This window comes from Pseudorasbora parva, chromosome 4 (genome assembly GCF_024679245.1).
Source record: "Pseudorasbora parva isolate DD20220531a chromosome 4, ASM2467924v1, whole genome shotgun sequence".
Lineage (NCBI taxonomy): Eukaryota > Metazoa > Chordata > Actinopteri > Cypriniformes > Gobionidae > Pseudorasbora > Pseudorasbora parva.
In genome coordinates, this window is record NC_090175.1 from 42,180,116 (window position 1) to 42,192,856 (window position 12,741).

At 35.4% G+C, this 12,741-nt stretch overlaps 1 protein-coding gene across 2 annotated transcripts in view; it reads left to right on the plus strand.

Moving 5' to 3' along the window:
• Positions 1-1,231: 1,231 nt before the first annotated feature.
• klhl5 (kelch-like family member 5) overlaps positions 1,232-12,741 on the plus strand; it is a 94,654-nt gene continuing 83,144 nt past the window's right edge. Inside the window, exons 1-2 of one of the 2 annotated variants that reach the window (XM_067441863.1) lie at positions 1,232-1,352; positions 1,482-1,589. The gene's annotated coding sequence lies outside the window, so the exon portion shown is untranslated. Of the gene's footprint in view, positions 1,353-1,388; positions 1,590-12,741 lie in introns of those variants that run through there. The other variant, XM_067441862.1, reaches the window with a different exon arrangement.

Genomic DNA, 12,741 nt, shown 5'->3' on the forward strand with positions numbered 1-12,741 from the left:
AGGAAAAGCTGCCCATAATTACATGTCCAGGATCTGTAATCCTCGCAATCCTCTGTAAGAATTCGTAATAATAGCATATTATTCGCGAAAGGGGCTAGCAAAAGAGCCAGTGTGTGTCTGTATTTGCACTCGTCAAATTATTCAATTTCCAATGTGTTTTGGCTTCGGTGAGAAATGTAGCCAATCACAGGCATCTTTGTAGATTTCTACAACGCAGTTGGCCAATCACAGGTGTTGAATTTGGAATCCACTCACCGCTCGAGTGTCTGTCCAGGTGCTGAGTTCAGTTAACACGCTGTCCAGGTGCTGAGTTCAGTAACAATCCTCTGTAAGTGCAGACAGTGTGAAAATAAGAGATTAATTTTATACCAGCTTCACTGCGGAACTTTGTGAGATTGTGTTTATTGAATGAGTGACAGCTTTTAGTGGCTGTAAAGGGATAAAACTTTTGTTTTCCATTCTTGACAATCGGCCACAAACACGCTTCAATACACTGACCCATCCGCATAGGATACATGCCGGATTCACTTGAAAAATGTGATGACTGGCATTTATAAATATAAATGTCGAAATCAGGCTCATAAAAATGTCAGGAAAACACGATTCCTGGCTGCATGTCATTATACATGGATCACTGAATCTTTGGTAAGTTTTAAGGACCACTATATCGAGCCCAACCTTTAGTTTTAACTGCTAATCGTTCCTATATTAACTGCAGTCACGCAGCAGCTCTTCTGCCACTCAGCCCCGGCTGAGGGGGCGTGTTCGGGCGGAAAGTGACCTCGATGCATAGCCTACCATATTAGACCCCATTGACATGCATTATATGAGCAACGGTTGGAGTTAAAAATATTAATTTGTGTTCTACTGAAAACAAAAACAAACACAACCCCCCCCCCCCAGAAAAAAACACACCACAACTACATAGGCTATTGGATGCACTGGGGGTAGCCTAAGCAGATAGACATCAAATTTAAATTTTTGGGTGAACTATCCCTTTAAAGATCGATTATGATAATGAACAGTAAACAAAAACAAACACAACCCCCCCCCCCCCCCCCCCCCCCAGAAAAAAACACACCACAACTACATAGGCTATTGGATGCACTGGGGGTAGCCTAAGCAGATAGACATCAAATTTTAATTTTTGGGTGAACTATCCCTTTAAAGATCGATTATGATAATGAACAGTCAAGATCCTCTGAGAACGTCACTACATTATTTATGAACTGTTCTGTCACACAGTAACACGTGCAGCGTTTGCATTTAAAACTACCACCAGTAGCCTAACCCCATGATAACTCTCCCCATTCAATTGAGTTACAATTTGACGTGAAAGTCCACGAATTCAAGTAAGAGTGTAATGTTTATTTATTTATTATTTATTTTTTTGTGCATATTTAAAGAAAAAAATTGATTCGCTCTGACTGTTACAGCTTTAGGGCTTTATAGTCTTAACTCCACGCCTTTTCACCCAAAAGTGAATCACCCGATTATAATCCGAGTGTGAAGAGCCCGTCTCTGTTCAACTACTCAGTGTGTAAATGGAATCCGAAACAAAGCGATAACAGCTGCTATTAACCCGCCAGGTAAGAGAACTCATTTCACGCGTTGTGGTGTGGGCTTATGTTGGTTGACAGCTGAAGCCCATTAGAACTACGTGCAGCTACAAGTTCGCAGATAGTTATGCGGCAAAAGGGAAATGAATCAGCCCATAAACGCTTTTAATGTGCGGACCCATTCAGCAGGAAAGCACGCGGTTCAGCCCGGCCTTTGAGTTCCGATAGTTTTGATAGAAATAAGATCTATTCATGAACTAAAAGTTGTTTCATATATGCATGAATTATCTCCAGCTCTTCTGACAAAGGAGGTACCGAGAGGGGGATTTTGTTGATATACCCAACAGGAAACGAAAGTGTTTTGCTCTGGTAAAGAATATATGTCATGGGAAATATATTAATTCTATATTTATCGTAAACAGTCTCGCGCAGTGTCTCAGACAAAATTTGTCAAAATTGCAGCGCGTGGAGCATAACTCCATACGTTAGCCTAATGAAACGTCAACATTTTAAATATATTTAGTTTTAGAATTTAATAGAATAGTTTCTTAAAAAGGGGAAAAGGTTCAATCTGTTATTGTATAATTCAAATCCGTGTATTCATTAAGACATAAGGCAAATCTTCTGTTGTGCTGTTTGTTAAACTCTGGATTATTGGAAAGATTTTTTCTAGCTAGATTTTATAAATAGAGATGTTTATGTGCAAAATGTCTCGGGAATTTTTCAATAAGAAGTCATGTCACTGGACAGATGTTGCGTTTCAGGTGGATTAATTCATGCAGGAGGTAAGAAAAAGATTATATGAATATATCAGATACACCTGCAGAAGCCCAGGGTTTTAGAGACGTTTTTTTTTATTTTAAATTAGTGTCTATGACCCAGCACTAAATATAGAACAGAGAGAACAGAGCACCTAGAAAGATGTGAAGCATGTCCTTGGATTTATTTGTTTTCTGTCCTTTTTCTGTGCCAGCTTGTTAAAGCTGTGATGATTTTCCTCCTCTTTTATCCAGCTTTATTAGCTTTTAGAGTAAACACAAAATAGATCTTGTTTATGCAGCAGTGGTGGAGAGTTACCTTAAAGTCACCATGAAATCAAAATTGACAGTTTCCCTCTCCATGCAGTGATGCCACTTCTCCAGAGGTGTCAAAAGCACATTAATAACTTAAAGGGTTAGTTCCCCCAAAAATGAAATTTATGTCATTAATGACTTACCATAATGTCGTTCCACATCCGTAAGACATCCGTTCATCTTCTGAACACAGTTTAAGATATTTTATATTTAGTCCGACAGCATATCTAAGTGTATTCACACCAGTGCCGCCGCTCCCACTAGCCGCATCACACATGCGCCTAGGGCACCAAGTGCTGAGGGGGGCGACAACCGCGGACATCATAAAGTAATGATGCATAGGGCATCAAGGTGGCCAGATTCACACTATAATGTCCAGAAAGAGAATAAAAGCATCATCAAAGTAGTCCATATGTGACATCAGTTAGTTAATTAGAATCTCTTGAAGCATCAAAAATACATTTTGGTCCAAAAATCACAAAAACTACGACTTTATTCAGCATTGTCTTCTCTTCCGGTTTTGTTTTCAATCCTCAAATAAAGGTTCAAACTGTTATGAATCAGCGTATTGATTCATGATTCGGATCGCCAACGTCATGTGATTTCAGCAGTTCAGAATCATGAATCGTTCTGCTGATTCATAACCATTTTAATATTTATTTGAGGATTGAAAACAAAACCGGAAGAGAAAACAATGCTGAATAAAGTCATAGTTTTTGTGATTTTTTTTTGGACCAAAATGTATTTTCAATGCTTCAAGAGATTCTAATGAACTAACTGATGTCACATATGGACTACTCTGATGAAGTTTTTATTCCCTTTCTGGACATGGACAGTATAGTGTGCATAACATTGCATATGCTCTCGGTAAATATAAAATATCTTAAACTGTGTGGAACAACATTAGGGTGAGTTATTAATGACATAAATTTCATTTTTGGGTGACCTAACCTTTAAGTATAGATTCTAGGGTTTACAAAGACCACACCTCCTCAAAAAATAACGTACAAACCAATAGGGTGTCAAAATTTTATATGTTCGAGTTCGGTTTATTTATAGAGCACATTTAAAAATGGCCAAGGCCAACCCAAGTGCTGTACAACAAGTTGAGGAAAATTGTACATAAAGTATAAAAGATAAAATAAATTAAAAAAACAAAACTGAGAAATAGAGGCTAAGAGATATAGTTACCATTTATACATCTACATATCCACATATATACATATACATGCATAAATAACATTGCATGTATATGTATATATGTTTATATGTATATATGTTAATATATGTTTATACTCAAATACACTCAAATTCACTCTATCTGGGTGTGATTAATCTGGAAAGGTTTTTTTGTTGTTGTCGTTTGAACGATGATAAGCCAGAATGAAAACAAGCCGAAATGAAATAGGAATAACAAGGCTATTTTTAAAATGTAAGGAGTAGAAAGTACAGATAATTGCGTGAAAATGTAAGAAGTAAAAAGTGGCTTAAAAATAATAACTCTAGTAAAGTATAGGTATTTGTACTTCCTTACTTGACACCTTTGCACTTCTCTGATGGCGCACGCACTGAGGGCAGTCAAAATCAGACAGATACAAATACAAACAAATACATTTTTTTATTTCAATGTTGTAATTAGCATTTAATTAAATTTGACCTTTGTAGCAGATGTTACGTGACAGCATTAATTAAAGTGCCCTAAGGATCAAGTTATCTCCTGCGCTGCATCAAGCCACTCCCATAATAGCTGTTGCGGTTCAAATGAATGCATAGAAGAAATAAACTGTACATGTTTAAGAATCAAATAAATCATGTTTAAGAATCAAATAAAATTATTAGAATAAATCTCTCAATGAGTAAAACTATATTATGATAGACTACACAACCTTATAATATTATTTCAATTTTATTTTTAAATCATTATTTTGTTGACATTAGTGTACTCTTGTAAGAATGTAGCAGTGGTCTTCACACCAGTAATACTTGTAATTTCAAATTGGACATTTTTTTGGAGAGCTTTGACTTCTGTACCACCTGACTGCTGCAGAATACTTTAACCGTTGATAGTGTTGCTATAAAAATGCATTATTCCAAGCAGGGGCGTTTCTAGGATTTTTATTTTAGGGGGGCTCAGCCCCCAGTGAGGGTAGGTCTGTAGAAAAAATGGTAACACTATTTAGTTTAGGGTCCAAATTGCGCTATTAACTAATAGCTTACAAACATGCATACCCAGAAGATATTGGCTGTTAATCATTACTTATAAAGCAAATATTAATACCTTAATGCATGGGCCATGGCCATATGTATATACTGTACATGGAATTATCATACCCAATAATGTAGGCAGGTTTATAATAACCAAGATCCCAAATGTTAGGGGGTTCTAACGGTCCCCCGAGAAAATTTTGATTTCTATGATCTACATATGAGCATTTTAAGATGTTCTGAAGGCCAAAAAAATTGATAACAATAGCTTGAAAACCATGTAACTGGGCAGTAAATTATTTGTCTTATCTCCACATCTCTCGTTTTCTCTGTTTTTATCTTGCCCTGTCTCTTCATAACGCTGAGCTTTGACTGTTTTTTTTCCGTTTTCGTCAGTGAATAAAGTGAACATATGGTTTACATATTAACATACTGATATTTATGTTTCATGAATAATTTTCTTAGACACGTTAATTTACTGTTTATCAAAGTTTTAAGTTTATTAAAATCACATTAGGCTACTGATCTTATGCCCAATACAGGCTGAAAAAGCTGATGTTTTATTAATTTACTGAATGTTACAAATAGAATTATATTAATTTACAATATATACACATTCATTATTAAACTTACGCCTAATCTGATGAAAATGGCTTTGTTAATATTTTCTGTTCGTTAAGGCCTACATATGAATCACATTGGCATATTTCCAGTTAAAAATGTCTAAAAATTAGACACAACAAGTTTATTCATTTGCCTAAATATTTTTTTCTTTTGATTAACATTTCTGACTTAAAGCAGAAGCTGTCAAACATGAATGTTTAATTTAGCTGCATTTATCTTACTTGACGTCGAGTTGCTCTGCTAAAATTTGCGCTCAGCCTCAGCAGTTTCGGTGTGACCATAAAGCCCGCCTACTCTGATTTGATTGGTTTTATCAAATATTTTGACATTGACGAGCGGTGACAGACCAATGACGCTCAGATTTACACACACACACACACACACACACACACACACACACACACCTCTGCTTCCGACGTGCGCTGCGCTCTGCTCAGAGCCGCTGCGGATTGGAGAGACAGACTAAAAAACGGGACGAAGCCTGCCGCCAGTTTCATATGTTTTAAAGGTTAATCACATATTTTTTTAGGGGGGCTGAGGCATAAGTTTAGGGGGGCTGAAGCCCCCCTAAAAAGGGCCTAGCGACGCCTATGATTCCAAGTCCAAGAACACAAATGGCTAAGAACTGATGCTGAATCTGATGATGTCCGAATATTAGTGCAAATTAAGCTTACCGGTATACTTCTATCTTTCTTGCTTCCTTTTCAGTGCAGCCCCTTGTGAAAAAGCATACAATGGATCTGGTTGCCATGTGAACTTTGCAAACTTGCTGCTACTCTGTTGAAGGCAGATCCTGTCTTGTTTGTCTTTCTTTCTGACTATACAAAGTATAGAATTCTGTGCTCTAAATTGATCTGATTCCAAACCTGTGGCAACAGTTTGGGAAAAGGGCCCTTTTCTGTCCCAGCATTTTCTGTCTATCCTGTGCACAAAACAAGGTTCATAATACATATGGTTTACTGAATCTGGAGTAGAAGCATGGCTATAGTCCGCACAAAGCCCAGACCTGGACCTTATTGAATACTTTTTGGATAAATTGGAAGGCAGACTTCAAGCTAAGGCCCATCACCCAACACCAGTGCCTGACTTCACTGTGTCTGAATGGGAGCAAACCCAGCCTCCATGTTCCAACATTGTGGAAAGCTTTCCCAGAAGAGTGGACGCTTTAGCAGCAAGGGAAGGAAGAACTTCCTATCATTGCCAGTGCTTTTTAAATGAAATGTCAAGCATGTGGGCAAAGTATTTTGTTCACATACTTTTAGCCATATGTAGGATGATAATCTAATAATCTATGTTTTGAAAAACTCTTATCCATCCTTTGAGCTCCTCAGGATTTGTTGATTTCTTACTGTCTCTCTCTGTGAAAAGATACATTAATAAGTCATAGCAGATGAATTATGCATCGAAGTGAATTTAGCCTTGGAAGTTTATATAAAGGATGGACTGCTGGATTACATCATTGTGAAATGTGTTTGTAGAACACACAAACATTAAAACAGCATCTATGGAAAAATATTTGAAGTCTGTATGGCATTTTGAGGACATTAATTAAACAGAAATTCTCTGAAATGACTAACAAATACAGAAGCACTGATGCTAAATTAAATTTCTCTGCAGACACTGATAGCCGATTATTCAGAATGACATCTGCGGAGACCAATAGTCTTGAGGAAAAAAAAACTCTCACAAATAATGCTGCAAACTATACGGGGAACCATTTAATTTGGTACGCTATTAGAGGTTACAACATCGGTATTATATTTAACTGCTATTTATTTTCCGATAATTGCACTTTAAAAAAAAAAATTATACAACTCAGTTACACATAAGGTGGTTCGTTTTCATAATCAAGCACTTGTCTTCATGACAAATGTATTAAAAGTTACATATACAAATAAGAGAATATAAACTCCTCGCTTGGGGTTTCTTTTATAGCTAACCGGCAAACTGTGAACACTGGATAACTTTCCTGAAGTAAAAGCAACATTAAGTGACATTGTTCTCAAGCTGTTTTATTAACATATTTCTGCTGTTGTAAAACAGATTGAGTGATGACAGGGGACATGATATGGATTTTAATCAACTGTACTGTCTTTCAACATACCTTCTGTTATCCATGCATGTTTTTTTTCAAGATAACTTGCACTTGAGGTGCTGAAGCGATCTGTGTCAAATTTAAGAGCATCAAAACAACATTTATTGTTTGACTTATTTTTACGCACTTTTAATTGACAGGATATGATCGGCCCTGATCATCTGAGGTTTTTAAATAAACGGCAAATGGCCGAAAGTGAAACTATAGCTTTCATTGGCTGATACAGATTATTGGCCAATACATCAGTCCATATCAAATAAAAAATATAGCTCATAATGTGAACCATAAGTCTGTGATCACAATGAATGCAGTTTAATCTATCTGTATGTTTTGATTAATGTAATTTATCATGCCAATATCTTGAAATGTACACTATGTTCAAAAGTTTGGAGTCGTACTTTATTTTTATTATATTTTTGAAAGAAGTCTCTTGTTCTCACTGTATTGTGTAACATTACATTAAAAAAACTGTTATATTTTAATATATTTAAAATGTAATTTATTCCTGTGATGGCAAAGCTGAATTTTCAATGTCTTCAACGTCTCATGCTATTTTGGTGCTCAATTAGCATCTATTATTATTATTATTATTATTATTATTATTATTATTATTATTATTATTATTAATATTATTAGTTATCAACCGATATATATATTTTTTATAACCGATACCGATTATTTGCATCATGTTTATGTGCCGATAACCGATATATAGAACCAATATTTATTTATTGTGTTACTTCTGTTTTTTATATTTTCTTTTTATTTTTTTTATACAATTACAGCAACAGCACTTAACTGAGATTTTTAAACACTCTAATGTTTGCAATTTCACTGCCTTACATACAGCACAAAATACATACTTTACATCCATAATAATCTGAAAGAGTGCATTTTTCTTGTTAGTGCAAAGTCTTTTTAACATTAATGCTGTTTCACTTTTTGTATTTATAAATAAAGCCATATTAACAACAGGCAAAATATATTTACTAAGTCTAATGTTTTCAAATGGAGAACATAAATAAATGAAAGTTAGTCTATCAACTCCCCATAACTATAAGCACAATAAGCATTCATTTTAAACTACAGTTTTAAAAGGTTTATGAGTTTAATAGACTAAAGAGTGAATATTCTCTGGAATATGCAAACATTGTAGCTATATTCGCCGGTTTGTTAATTTTTCTTAGAGAGTCAATCACGGATCACCTGACTGACTCCGTGAGTTCGTCTCTACTTAGCGGCAAGTTTAAACTATAACTACATTATATAATCTCATAACATCTTATTTGTGCATATCTCAATTGTGCATTACTTTTATGTTAAATAAAGTGTATTAATTAAGGGATGCAGGTTATTTTACCTTTGAACACCGCTGTTGACTCATCTCCCCTTAGACTCGCAGTCCTTTAATAGCGCGTTTGTATGCAATTCTTAAAATGTCCACAAGAAGGCCCCATTTATAGGTGAATCCAATATTACAAAACCGATACCCGATTATGGGAAAATGCTTAAATATCGGGAAAATATTGTGATTCCGATATATCACTAATTATTATTACTATATCATCATCATAACTGTGATACCTTTTTTTCAGGATTCTTTGATGAATAAAAAGTTACATAGTAATTAAAAAAAATATAACTATAAATGTCAGTTTTGGTTAACTTAGTGAATACTGGCTAAATAAAAGTACTGATTGCTTTTGAACGGTAAAATATTTCTTAATGTGTCAGATACTACTTTTTAAGGGATATTTATTTTGTTGCCCATATTAAAAGGTTACATCATTCACACTGCATGCACAAGCTTGCTTTGCACAGTGTACATTGGCAAAGGAAAAGATGAAAATCCAAAAAAAGTAGAAAAGCATCAGCTGTGATAAGGGTAAAGTATCATAACTCAAACTAGCACCCACTGCTCTACTAGTTTACTGTTGGTCCTGGCTCCAGTTCTGCTGTCTCTAACACTGGACAGATGTGTAGCCATTATGGGAATGTTTTCCTCCAAGACAGCTCATGACTAATCTGTCCCAGCAGGGCCTTCTCTGCACCATATTATATACAAAATGATGTATGCATCATTAATTGGCACAACTACCTGTTTCAGTTCTTGGTGTTCAGACATAGCATTCGTATGCTAGTATTTTGGAAAGTTAAAGGGTTAGTTCACCCAAAAATGTAAATTCTTGAATGTAAAAATTGAAATCCGATGGCTCAGACTAGCTCAGACAGGCCTTCATTGACACCAATGTAATTTCCTCTCTCAAGACCCATAAAAGGCACTAAAGACGTTATAAAGCCCATCTCACTACAGTGACAATAATTTTATTAAGCGGCGAGAATAGTTTTTGTCCAAAAAACCCCTACATAACGACATATATAGTGATGGGCCGACTTCAAAACACAGTTTAGAATGGTTATGAATCAGCATATTGATTCATGATTCAGATTGTGTGTCAAGCCAATCTGAAATCACATGACATTGGCGATCCGAATCATGAATCAATACACCGATTCATAACGTTTGAAACTTTGTTTTGAAATCACTATATAAGTCGTTTTTTTTTTCTATAAAATTTGTTCCTTCATAATATTATATGGACTTTTTAACGTCGTCTTTAGTGCCTTTTATGGGTCTTAAGAGAGGAAATGACATCGGTGTCAATGAAAGCCTGTCTGAGCCATCAGATTTCAACAAAAATATCTTCATTTGTGTTCTGAAGATGAAAAGAGGTCTTATAGGTGTCAAACGACATTAGGGTAAGTAATTATTGACTGAATTTTCATTTTTGGCTGAGCTAACCTTTTAAGGTCCAACTTAAGGTTTTCACAAAAATGAGTTATTGTATTGTTCCCTAAAGTTTCACTCCCATCTTAGAAGTCGAAGGTGGTTTGTATGCAGTTTTTACCTCATGCACACACATAATTTGCCTGAGTGGTTTTATTCAGTAGGTCACTGCAGCAGTAGATGTACTTTGTCCTCTGGAGTCAGATTTTCTCTCTCCCTCACACATTCTCTCTCTCTTTCTGATCAATTCAGCAGGCTTTAAAGGTGACCTTTGTGAAGGAATGTGGGTGTGTTTGGCCATCTGCATTTGTTCAGTCATCAAAAAGATGGTTCAGTAAACCAGAGAGTCACTCAATGGACCCTCTTTGCATTGTATTTCACAGGGCAATCTGAGACTGTGTCTGTCTCTATATGAAATATCCTATATATATGGATCTAATTCAATATATGGATTTTTTCAGAACTGTGGGGTCATGGTTAAAAAGTGTTGACTTGGCAGTCCAGAACATTGAGCTCAGGTTCTCATGTGAGCAATGTGGGTTCAGATCTGACTTGATTATGGGCTGGACAATTAGTCGAGGTAAAACTGAAATTGCGATATCATATGGCTGAAGGCTGTGATTGAATTAAATATATGAACTGCTGGATATTTTAGAGTGAAACGTGACACTGTGTTCATTTACACATCAACAGCTCATGATCTGTTGTAAATTATTTAATACTTTAATATTATTATTATTATTTAATATTTAATATTTATACATTTTACATTATTGTTTTACTTTATTTAAAAATACATTTTAAATTAATATATTTTATATTTTAGTTTTCTTAAAGGTGAACTATGCAGTATTTTTGCAGTAAAATTTCCAAAAACCACTAGGCCAGTGTTATATATTTTGTTCAGTTGAGTACTTACAATATCCCAAATGTTTCCAAATATTTGTAAATTGTGAGAAAATTGCGATTTTAACCAAGGAGCCGGGATGTGTCAGCATATCGTTTGAGGGAGTCGCCTGTCAATTGCGTCATATCTGTGTTACCCTCGGTTTTATTTGGCAGGACCGCTTTTCTCTTAGCAGTGTGAACATGTCAGCAGCGCCGAGCGAACGCACAGAGTAACATCATAACATAATTTTAAACACACTTATATGTATCAAAAATATGATAAACAGAGCTGCTTTACCTTATACTCATGACCGGAAAAGCGGAAATGGCGCCGGCGCCCGGCGACACTGTGTCCCGTCATAATAAAAGCCCCGGTGCTCGCGCCGTGTGTTTGTTTAACAATCGCTCCAGCGGCCGTGCTCAGCTCCACAACACTCTGTCCTGCTCTGCTTCACACTACAGTAACGTTAATAACCGCATTCATGAACATGATTTCTGCCCGTGTCCTATTTTCCTCCGGCTGTGAGGTGAAGACCACATGTCCCGAGATACTGCGCTCAACCTTGGCGTCATCAAACTACGCATTTGTTTTAAATAGGCGCCCTCTAGTGGACTTAAAGTTGCATAGTGCACCTGTAATTAGTTTTCTTAGTCTTAACAGTGAAATATTGCAAAAGTAATATGTATTATTTAGTAAATAGTAAATAAAAAATAGTAAATAATAATAATTCTTATTCTTTATATAATTATTATTTTATTGTCATATTGATAAATAATAAATTTTTTGGGCCAAATTTTGCAGCCTTACAAACAAGTCAGGGACCTCATTTATAAATACAGTACATACCATCAATTTTAATCCTAAATTCATTGGATGTTATCCTATGTCAAAAGTAATGAACAAATTGGGATTTAACTTTCACAAAATTCACAACTTTTATGAATTTGAGGCCTAAATGCAGTCACCAGAAGTAAAAAGCTAAAGGTACTACACCCTTTTCACACGATTTCAACATCACCACCACTCAGACAACTCTTTCGGTTTTTATCTAAAAAAGAGTAGAATCTAAAAGAATATCTAAAAGAATAGTTTATAAGAGCACAATTATAATCATAATGGTTTGTTTAATGTAACTTTATATGTTAGCCATTTAGCCACTTGTTTTTCGTAATAGGTTAATATAATAAAATGTCATGGTCTTGAGCATGTGTTCACCACAGACTTTTTTTCAGCCATTTAATAAAAATCCCATTTAAAAATCTGGAAGGTGTAGTTAATGTGCTTATACACATTGTGTTTGAATTTAAGATGAAATACAATTTACAAAGGCATGTTATTTTTTTGGTGCATCTGCGCATTTGATAAATAATAGGAATTGTATTGCATTCACATTATATGCATCTTTTATAAATGAGGCCCCACAAGGAGGGGAATTGCAGACACTTTTCACAGAAAAATTGCAAAACCGTGCCGCCCTGCTTGTATCATCCACAGTCTTCTTCCCTTTT